Raw genomic sequence first — 11174 nt, forward strand, 5'->3', positions numbered from 1 at the left:
TTGAGCTGTTATTATTGGCTGCAGGACCTCGAGGTTTTCCTTCACTGAGAACATCACAGCTCCTCAGCCAGCGGTCATCCGGCCTTAGACTTTATTATTCTGGGCTGTTACTTAACAAACCTCAAGACTCTGCCTTACCCCCCCCCCCACCGCACATCCTCCAGGAGGAACTATGACTGCTGACGACTCTTGTTCACATGTCATATCTGCAAACAAAGACCTGGAAGAGAAACACTCAAAAAAAAAATGTTATTTAAAGTAGACCCGTCAGGGGATCAGATACGTGTGATCATTAGTGTCTATATGCAGTTAGCTTGTGATTCTTTCCAGCAGGTTTCTTCCCTCGCTTCGGTTTTTGGTGGGCCCTGGGAGCTCTTGAATCCCAGACCCAAATTACACAGTGAGGGGGAAAAAGTATTTGATCCCCTGCTGCTGATTTTGTAAGTTTACCCACTGACCAAAAACATTTTTAGCCCTATCATTTTAATGGTAGGTTCATCTCAACAGTGAGAGACAGAATGACAACAAAAATATCCAATAGAGATAAAAGAGTCACCAGTGCTAAAATGTGGACAAGAGTGATAATGAAAAACAGGGGAGCGGGGAGTAATAGTCAAATGGAGAGGGGGGTCTAAGCCCAGTGCAGCTGGGTGATAACCATAGCTGGAGGATAGGGATCAAAACAGTCAAAACACAACAATCCATCTCCTCTCCCCACACGTCGGATCACCATCCACACGCCGGCGAGCGTGTCCCATCTCTGGCTCCAACACAGCAGGGGGTACTGGCGGCCCCCCCCCCCCTCCCTTCGGCTGTAAGAGAACTGACTCAATCTGGACCCTATCGGCCCCTCGCAGCTCAGTGGATTCTTGGTGACATCGTAAGCTCCTCTTTCCATTGTCCCTTGTTTTAACACAGGACTGGTTTTTATTACTACAATGATTGAATACATTCATTTATTATTATTTTTCATCTGCTGTGGGACTGTCTGCTGTTCTAACCCATTGAGCGCTGGATTGTTGTGTTGTAGCCTCCCTGGCGGTTTTCCCGAGTGTGGCTCGGGGTTAAAATTCAGGACCATTAGCGGTAACCCCGAGCCACACTCGGGATTACATCGCAGGATCCTGGTGTGCCTTTACTTACCTTGTCCCCGGGATCCTGCGATGTCCCCCGCTGTGTCTGTGGGCTCCATCCTCCTCCGAAGCCTCTCCTTGCCAGGCTGTAATCTTACAGATTACATTACTGTATGAAATTATTTCACATCCCTTTTGTCCCCAGTGCTTTGTCCAATGCCCTGCATGCAGTTTTATGTGATATATACTGTTCTTTCTGCCTGGAAACTGGAGAATGTCAATAGCAACCAAAAAGTGTCCCTTTACGTCAAAAGTGGCTTTAGACCAGCTAGAAAACATCGATAGTAAATTAGAACACTTGCAGAATTGAGCGATAGTGAATCGTGGGGAAATTTATTTTATTACAATTTATTTTTATTTTTTTTAATTATTTATTTTTATTTATTATATTATAATTTAAGTTTTTGTGTTTCAAACTTTATCATACCCGGGATATCTACTAGACTCTTGTTTGGACAGATTTAAGTGTGTTATTGTTAAGAATTACAGACCTACAATATAAAACGCCAAATTTCCATGCAAAATAATTGTACCACTTTCAGCACCTAAAATCCGAAATAATCATACCGCCAGGGAGGTTAACAAAAATATCCAGAAAAACACATTTCAAAAAAGTTAAAAATTGATTTGCATTTTAATGAGTGAAATAAGTATTTGCTCCCCTATCAATCAGCAAGATTTCTGGCTCCCAGGTGTCTTTGCTAGAGCTAACTAGCTGAGATTAGGAGCACGCTCTTAAAGGGATTCCCTTCCAATGGTGCTTGCACAATTCCCACTAGGACTTCCAAAGGCGCTTGCAGAATCCCTGCCAGGACTTCCAATGGTGATTGCAGAATCCCTGCCAGGACTTCCAATGGTGCTTGCAGAATCCCTGCCAGGACTTCCAAAGGTGCTCACAGTTTTGCTGTCAGGACTTCCAATGGTACTCACAGAATCCCTGCCAGAATTCCAGTAGTGCTTGCAGAATTCCTGCTCGGGCTTCCACTGGTGCTCTCAGAATTCTTGCCAGGGCTTCCAATGGTACTCTCAGAATTCTTGCCAGGGCTTCCAATGGTGCTTGTAGAATCCCTGTCAGGACTTCCAATGGTGCTTGCAGAACTCCTGGTACAATTTGCAATGGTGCTTGCAGAATTCTTAGTAGGACTTCAAATGGTGCTTGCAGAATCCATGCCAGGTCTTCTAATGGTGCTGGACGAATCAATGCCAAGAATTCTAATGGTACTCATAGAATGTGCTTTGTCTTTTTGCCATCTACCCGAGTACTAAAGAGCTTTAATACTTGTCAGTTTCCTGCTTGTTGTTGACCAAGATTGACCTGACTACTTGCCTGCCGCCTGCCTCAACCTCTACCTGGACCGCTATGAATGCATATTTGTGGTGTGTGGGTGTTATGGTGGGGAACAAGACCCCTTCACGTATTAGGGCGTGTGTTGACCATGCCCGTTATTTCAGGACAAACTTGAAAAGAGACCCCCATTATTATTCCAAGACAAACTTTATAGGAGTTCCTCTTTACTATCCCAGGACAAACTCCAAGGACCCTCCTTTATTATCTCAGGATACACTGCAAATGAGCCCCCCCCCCCTTTTTTTTTAATTCCAGGAAAACTGCAAAAAAAAAAACCCCTTTAATATTCTAGGGCAAACTTTAAAAAAAAAAAGAGTGCCTTTTTACTATTCCAGTACAAGCTCCAAAAGAACCCCCATTATTATTCCTGGAAAAGCTTCAATGGAGCCCCCCCCCTTATTATTCAAGGAACCTCCTCCCCTACTTTAATATTCCAGGACAAACTTCAGAGAAGCCCCAATCTTCAAAAGGAGCCCCCCTTTATTATTTTAGGACAAACATCAATGGAGCTACTCCATTTCCCTGCCTGTTATGGGAGCACCCCCCTTTATTTTTTCAGGACAAAGGTCAAAGGAGCCCCCCTTTATTATTTTGAACAAAAAAACAAACTTCAAAAGGAACTCCCCCATCCCCCTGTCCCCTTATTATTCCAGGACAAACTTTAAAGGAGTTCCTCATTTAATATTCCAGGGCAAACTTCAGAGGAGTCCCTTTATTATTCCAGGACAAATTTCAAAGGAACCCCCACTTTAATATTCCAGGACAAACTTCAAAGAGGCCCTGCTCTTCAAAGGAGCCCCCCTTTATTATTTTAGGACAAACTTCAATGGAACTCCTCCCTTTCCCTGCCTATTATGGGAGCACCCCCCTTTATTATTTCAGGACAAACTTCAAAGGAGACCCCCCACTTTATTATTCCAGTACAAACCTCAAAGGGGTCCCCCTTTAATATTCCAGGACAAACTTCAAAGAAGCCTCCTTTATTTTTCCAGGACAAACTTAAAAGGAAACTCCCTTTATTATTTTAGGACAGACTTCAATGAAACCCCTCCATCCCCTTGATAGGGTTGAAATAATGACTTAGAGTTCCACTTTAATTGTTTCTGCTTTTTCTTACCTGTGTACGTATCAATTGTTCTATTTAAATTGTTTGTGCTCCTTTCTTACCTGTGTACGTATCAATTGTTCTATTTAAATTGTTTGTGCTCTTTTCTCTTCTGTGTACGTATCAATCTGTATCTAGATGGAATTTGGAACTGCTGAATAATTATTACATGTTCGCTGATAAGAAACTCTTTGTACCTTAACCCCATTTGGTAATGCCGATAAGATTACTGCTTGTAGAACTGCCTATAAAAGTAAAGGGAGCAGTCTTTATGCTGAGAACTGTGATACAGACATACCTGACTCCGTGTCATCTTTCTTACAGAAGCAATAATTTGACAAAGCAATATAAACTTAAAGCAACTTATTTAAGAGTTGCCCCTAACATTTTGGCGCCTGAACAGGGACCCACCAAGTTGCTACAAGAGGTGGCTGAGCTACGCTGACGGAACGAAAGGACAGGCATTCCGGGAACCACAGATCAAAAAACCTGGCCAGGTAAGAAAAAGCTTTATTTTTCTTATATTCTGTGCTCCCCTGATTTGTGCCTATCCGTTCTGTCAGTTACGGTTCTCCTGGTTTTAAAACACCAGCCTCTGTAGTGGTGAGTCTAGAATTACTGCATATTTTAGTTTATATTGCTGGAATTATTTGTTTGTTTTGTTGTCTGTGTCTGTCTTGTCTGTCTTGTTGAGAAAGTGAATGAGCCTTGTCAAGGATGGTATGAGTTAGAAGGGGATTGCCGAACTAAGCAACGGAATGCGCCTTACCTCACATGATTGGGAACTTGAGGGCTTGTGAGCTTGGGGGTCTGACGCTTATGCTTAACCTCACATCTAACTCATAAACCATAGACGGGTTGAGAGTATAAGCCCTGTCTGCTCCATAAAGCAGGGATAAGAGTGTATGAGAGGGATTCCCAGATACGGGGAGGGAATAAGATCTCCAAAAGTCCGGAGATCTAGTCGGATACCTGGCCACTTAAAGGAATGCTTGTATATGTTGTAGCCGCATTTTTGTATATGTTGTAGCCGCATTCTGGTTTGTTATTGGGCTAGCATATAAAGTAATTATTTATTATTGGGCTAGCATATAAGGTAATTCGGTTTCAGAAATCTCATTCCGGAGAGGTTTCTAGTATTCTAGCACCCTAGGAGGAAGGCAACGAGGAACTAGTGTAACTTAGCTGGTTTGTTATTGGGCTAGCATATAAAGTAATTATTCATTCTTGTATATGTTGTAGCCGCATTATATTGTACACTAAGTGTCCCACACGCTACCTAGGCAGGACTGTTAGAATGGGCCAGAGGAACACAAAACCCCGTCAGGGAATTGTGGCGCACTATACGGTGCCACAGATAATTAAGAACATTTATGGGAAAACCGAAGCACAGGACTTAAAGGATGTCCTTCGTAAATTTAAGGTGAAAGGAGCAGCGGGCTTAGACCCGGATGTATGGAGTGAAATAAAAAGGGACAGACAAGGAGAGGTGTTAGAGAAGCAATGGATGCGTCAGGTTCAATGCTTAATTAAGGTCTCAAATAGAGCAAAAGAAGAGGGGTGGAAATATAATCCAGACTGTGATGATTGGGATATGAAAGATAGAAGAACAAAAAATGTTGAAATTTTAAATAATCCCAGCTCAACCATCCCACCCCCATACACTGACATAGAACGTAAACCACACAAGATATATCCTGTACTTAAGGGTAGAGAATGGGTTTTTCAGGTTTGTGGAGTACAAGAATTTCATTCAGAAACTGTAGCCCCCGTACGCACTGATACATGCATTATAGTAAAGCCAGCTGTTTTCTGTAGATTTGTGACACAGTTAATGAATACACATGAAGCAACCTGGCAGGATGGGGAGGATTTATGCAGACATAAAATGACTCTGACCCTGTTTAACCAGTTTATGACTGACCTGCAGACCGAGCTGAGGGGGATGGCAATCTGGAGACAGGACACGTCAGACACATAGACACATAGACTCAAGGGCTCTTTTTATTGCTAGATTAGAAGCTTTTTGTCAGGCAAAACAACAGGAGAGGGGGTCAATATCACCCATGAAACAAATGCCAGGACAGACTGTATCAGAATTTTACTTATCTATGGAAAGTATGATGGCAGATGAGGGATTGGATTTGGCTCTGCCAGTCACGATCGGAGCCTTCAATAGACAGTTTATGGAAGGATTAATTCCACAGATAAGTGAAAGACTGAAAGCTTGCACACCACCCTTAATTTGTTGCGATTTTTGGCAGAAAAAGGTTGCAAGGTTAATAAGAAAAAGTTACAAGTGTGTCAGGAAAAAGTTATCTTTTTGGGACATTGTATATCACAGGGTACGAGACATCTCACTGAGGAGAGGGTTCAAGTGATAAAGGGAATGTTACCCCCACGGAATTTCAAACAATTGCGTATGTTTTTAGGTATCGTGTCATATTGTAGACAGTGGATACCACATGCTAGCGCTTTGATGCAGCCATTATACGATTGTTTGAAAATTGTACCGTATATGCTTACAGAAGTAGCTTATGAATCGTTTATCACTTTGAAAAAGTTGTTGATTTCTGCCCTGGCTATTGGTATACCAGATTACACCAAGATATTTAATCTGTACATTGCTGAGATCACTGGACATGCCACAGGTGTTCTGACACAGGCACATGTAAAACAAAGACCAGTCGCTTACTTTTCAGCAGCATTAGATCCAGTATCTAGAGGTTCACCGTCTTGTGTACGGGCGGTAGCTGCAGTGTCAATTATCATAGATAAGTCATCAGAGATTGTTCTAGACAATCCAGTTGTAGTGCATACCACACATGACATACATGCAATCTTGTCTCAGGTACAGCCCAAACACATTTCAATGGCTAGGCAATTAAGGTTACAGTGTACTTTACTCTTACCTCCAAATGTCACTTTTCAGCGCTGTACAACCTTAAATTTGGCCACCTTTTTGCCTCTTCAGTCACCAGATTTGGCAAGGGGGAATGATAGTACTAATAGTACTAGTGAGAAAAGAAATGAGGACACTGACACTCTTTTGTTTAAAGAAGTAGATCAGCACGATTGTTTTCAGCTCATGGAACAGGAGACAATGGGATTCCCACATGTTACAGATACACCGATTTTAAATGCTGAGCACACTTTGTACATAGATGGCAGTAGGTTTGCTGATGACAAGGGTAAATATCACACAGGGTATGCTGTAGTGACTGATACGCGGGTGATTGAAGCACAGCCTTTACCAGCCCACATGTCAGCACAGGAAGCAGAATTAAAAGCTTTAGAACAAGCCCTAGAATACTTAAAAGGACGAGAAGGGAATATTTACACTGACTCTGCCTACGCTTTTGGTGTAGCGCACGATTATGGCCACATATGGAGGGCTAGAGGTTATCTGACAGCAGCAGGTACACCTGTAAAACATGGAGAAGGGATTAAGAGAGTCCTGAACAATCTCAAAAGGTTAAACGAGTAGCCATTATGAAGATAGCGGCACACACGAGCGCAAAAACAATTGAGGCAAAAGGAAATGCATTTGCAGATTTGACTGCAAAACAGGCAGCTCTAGGGGAAGGAAGCCCTGAGACCTTAGCAGCGGTAGAGGTGAGTATCCCAGAACCAACATGGCAGCAGCTGAGTAAATTACAGGAGCAAGCAGGGGAGAGCGAGAAAGATAAGTGGGTCAGAATGGGAGCAGCACCAGACCTTGACAATGTATGGAGGGAAGGAGGCAAAATATGCCTACCTGCCTCTCTGTACCCAGCAATGACAGCGGCAGTTCACTTACCCACACATGTCAGTTCCAATTCCATGTACAGGATTGTGAACCAAGGATGGCTCGCCCCTGGATTCAATAGCACTGCGAGAAACTACTGTGCAGCCTGCCAAATCTGTCTCCTGAATAACCCAGGACAGAGAGTAAAAACCCCACGAAAACACCAGGTCCGGGCCCAATACCCCTTCCAGAGACTGCAAATTGATTACATACAAATGCTTAAGAGCGGCCCCTTTGAATTTGTCCTCGTGTGTATCGATTTATTCTCAGGTTGGCCCGAAAGTTATCCAGTAAAATCAGCTACAGCTAAAGCCACAGCTAAGAAACTGATCACTGAGTTAATACCTAGGTTTGGTCTTCCTGAAACCATAGAATCAGATAGGGGGACACACTTTACAGGAGAAATCATGCAGAACGTGATGACCATGTTAGGGGTTCAACAAAGTTTTCACACCCCTTACCACCCACAGAGTTCAGGATCAGTGGAGAGAGTAAATGGGACAATTAAGTTAAAAATACAAAAAGCCGTGCAAGAGTTAAACAAGCCTTGGCCAGAATGCCTGCCTCTGGCTTTATTCTCTATAAGGTACACTCCAACAGGAAAAACAAGATTATCCCCATATGAAATACTTTTTGGGAATGCACCTAGATTAGGTTTATACTTTCCACAGAGTATGCAATTGCAATGTGATAGTTTGACTGCATATGTGATACAATTACAACAACGTCTAACTAAGATCCACAAAAGTGTGTATTCTTCTCTTCCAGACCCTAATTCAATAACAGGTACACATACGCTGCTACCAGGGGATTATGTATATGTAAAGAAACACACCAGAAAGACATTGGAACCCAGGTTTGAAGGTCCTTACCAAGTACTCTTGACCACAGCCACCTCAGTAAAGCTGGAAGGAAAACCTACCTGGATACACGCATCACATTGCAAGAAACAACCCGAGAAAACAACATGATGAAATATCTACTTACATATTTTTTTTTGTTGAAGATTGTTGTTTTACAAATATATGCATGGACTCCTGGTATTAATGTACTTGAAGTAGAGGAAACAACAACAACTTTCGAATGGGCTATAGATGATCCTAAAGTAGCAAATGATTAAATATGTAGATAAAGGAAACAGAACCCATGATTTAACTCTATGTGAAGGAACTAATAAGGGAATGGTATGTGGCAGAAGTTCCCCAGTATATGAACCTTGCTTGTTAAAATACCAAACTAGCATATGCAAAATGCAAAGAACACCGATAAATGTGAACAATAGATTCATAGAAATAGGACCCCAGCATATTTGTATCATTACTAATGATAACCGCACCATGTCAGCATTAAATAAATCGGCGCCGTTTGCGGGATGTATAAAAAAGATTAAAATATTACAATGGGGTAACGACACCTATCTTTTTGAACCAGACGCCGATAAGGTATTCTCTTCAGTTTATGAGGTACATAATCTCACTGACACTACACCCTTTATAATTTCTTTAGACCCACTAAAACAGGTTTTGGAACAATCAGAGTTGTTAAGACAACACATAGAAACACTAGAACATACCCTACAGAATAACCTTGTATCTGCAATTATTGACAAAGGTAGACTAGTACATCTTTCCTCACAGATACAACAGGATACTGCACCACATTGGTGGGATATATTTAGTGGAATGTCTTCTACAGCGACTAGTACCTTTCACTGGTTGTTAAGTCCAATGGTAATTATTATTCTAATATTAATATCACTTACAATCACAAATATATGTGTATACAGGAAAATAAATAGGAAAATTAGGAGAATAGACAGGGCATACCGATAAATGTGTATTGACATCACCCTACTCCTATAAAACTCCTCTTCTTGAATTTTAAGATGTTGGTAATACCTAGGGGGATGGGTTCTACCCCTCTGACAACTCGCGGTCAGGGAAAGGACTCTGGGGAAAAACTGACTAGAACTTATTCATGAGGACCCAGGGGGAAGGAGAGGATGATGTCAAAGGGGGAAATTGATAGGGTTGAAATAATGACTTAGAGTTCCACTTTAATTGTTTCTGCTTTTTCTTACCTGTGTACGTATCAATTGTTCTATTTAAATTGTTTGTGCTCCTTTCTTACCTGTGTACGTATCAATTGTTCTATTTAAATTGTTTGTGCTCTTTTCTCTTCTGTGTACGTATCAATCTGTATCTAGATGGAATTTGGAACTGCTGAATAATCATTACATGTTCGCTGATAAGAAACTCTTTGTACCTTAACCTCATTTGGTAATGCCGATAAGATTACTGCTTGTAGAACTGCCTATAAAAGAAGTAAAGGGAGCAGTCTTTATGCTGAGAACTGTATCTAATGTTGTATTTTGTCATCTGTATTCCTGTTGCTAGTACATCTGATCGCTTTGGTGGTGATGAGTCAGTGCCTGAGATCCCACCTGGAGTGGTAGGTGGAATGTTTACATATAGATAAGAGATTCTATATGTTCCCACCCGAACAAAGAAGCTGTAGTCTTCAGAAGGTATATTAGTTTATACATGCCCAGAGGCTAGATTTCAGTTTCTTTATGTCTTGGCAGATCCTGGAAAGTAACTAGGTGACCAGAATAAAACAAATACGAACAAGCTCCAAACTGTGAGGACATTGTTGGGGAATTGGATATTGTGACCCACAGGGCAAGATTCCCTCTTCTATCTATCTATCTATCTATCTATCTATCTATCTATCTATCTATCTATCTATCTAGATAGATAGAAGTGAGTATGGTGGAAGAAGGAGTGTTGATGCATCGGAATCACAAGATACTGTAGATGATTAATAATCAGGTAAATCATCTGAGGTTATCACTCAAGAGAATGGGGATGAGATGCAGAGTATGGTAAAACAAGATAAATTATTAATGGCCGGGCAGACAATGTGAGATCATTACCTAATGTGGATGAGGTGCACGGTACCACAAGGTAGACGATTAAGGGTCAGGCAGACTATCTGTGGTCATCACACAAGAAAGTTTGGATGAAGTGCATGGAATGGTACCACAAGGTAGATGATTAATGGTCAGGCAGACAATCTAAGGTCATCGCACAAAAGTATGGATGAAGTGCATGGAATCGTACCACAAGGTAGATGATTAATGATCAGGCAGACAATCTAAAGTCATCACACAAAAGTATGGTTGAACTACATGGAATGGTACCAAAAAGGTAGATAATTAATGGTCAGTTGGACAATCTAAGGTCATCACACAAGAAAGTATGGATGAAGTGCATGGAATGGAACCTCACATTAGACCAATGTTTCTCAACCTTTTTTAGACAAGGTACCCTCTAAATTTCTGCACAATTTTGAGGCACCCCATTCCAAAATGTAAAAATTAACTAAACTAATCATTTTAAATAATGCAGCAGCATCCACACACATAGGACACCCAAAGTTAGAGGTTATTTATTCTTCCAAAGCAAACACACATTTGCACATTGTATTGCTGCATTTCTATTCTTCCTCGGTTTCTCTCTTTGTCAGCTAATGTGACCTCAGTGCTGATAGAGAGGGACAGAGGAGGGACAAACAAGGATGCTGGGTGGGCAGGCGCTCAATGTTCTCCTTATCAACTGATTATGTCATTGGTTGTGAAAATGCTGGTGTCTGGAAGGATGTGATAATGCACAGTGGCTTTGTGTAACTAAAAGGCTGGCTTCATCCACCCACTGGCTTGTATGCAATTTATGGGTAATATTTAGGCATTTGCCAAAGCACCCATGAAGATACCTGAAGACACCCCAAAGTACCTGGGCA

General features: G+C 41.6%; 1 long non-coding RNA gene across 1 annotated transcript; it reads left to right on the forward strand.

The window, feature by feature from the left end:
- The first annotated feature begins 758 nt into the window (after window positions 1-758).
- On the forward strand, window positions 759-9730 carry LOC141148359 (uncharacterized). The gene is made up of 3 exons (XR_012245194.1): window positions 759-880; window positions 3911-4083; window positions 8142-9730. It is a non-coding gene; the product is annotated as an uncharacterized lncRNA (long non-coding RNA).
- The last annotated feature ends 1444 nt before the right edge of the window (window positions 9731-11174 follow it).

The sequence above is a fragment of the Aquarana catesbeiana genome, linkage group LG06, assembly GCF_042186555.1.
Source record: "Aquarana catesbeiana isolate 2022-GZ linkage group LG06, ASM4218655v1, whole genome shotgun sequence".
In the NCBI taxonomy this organism is placed as follows: Eukaryota; Metazoa; Chordata; class Amphibia; order Anura; family Ranidae; genus Aquarana; species Aquarana catesbeiana.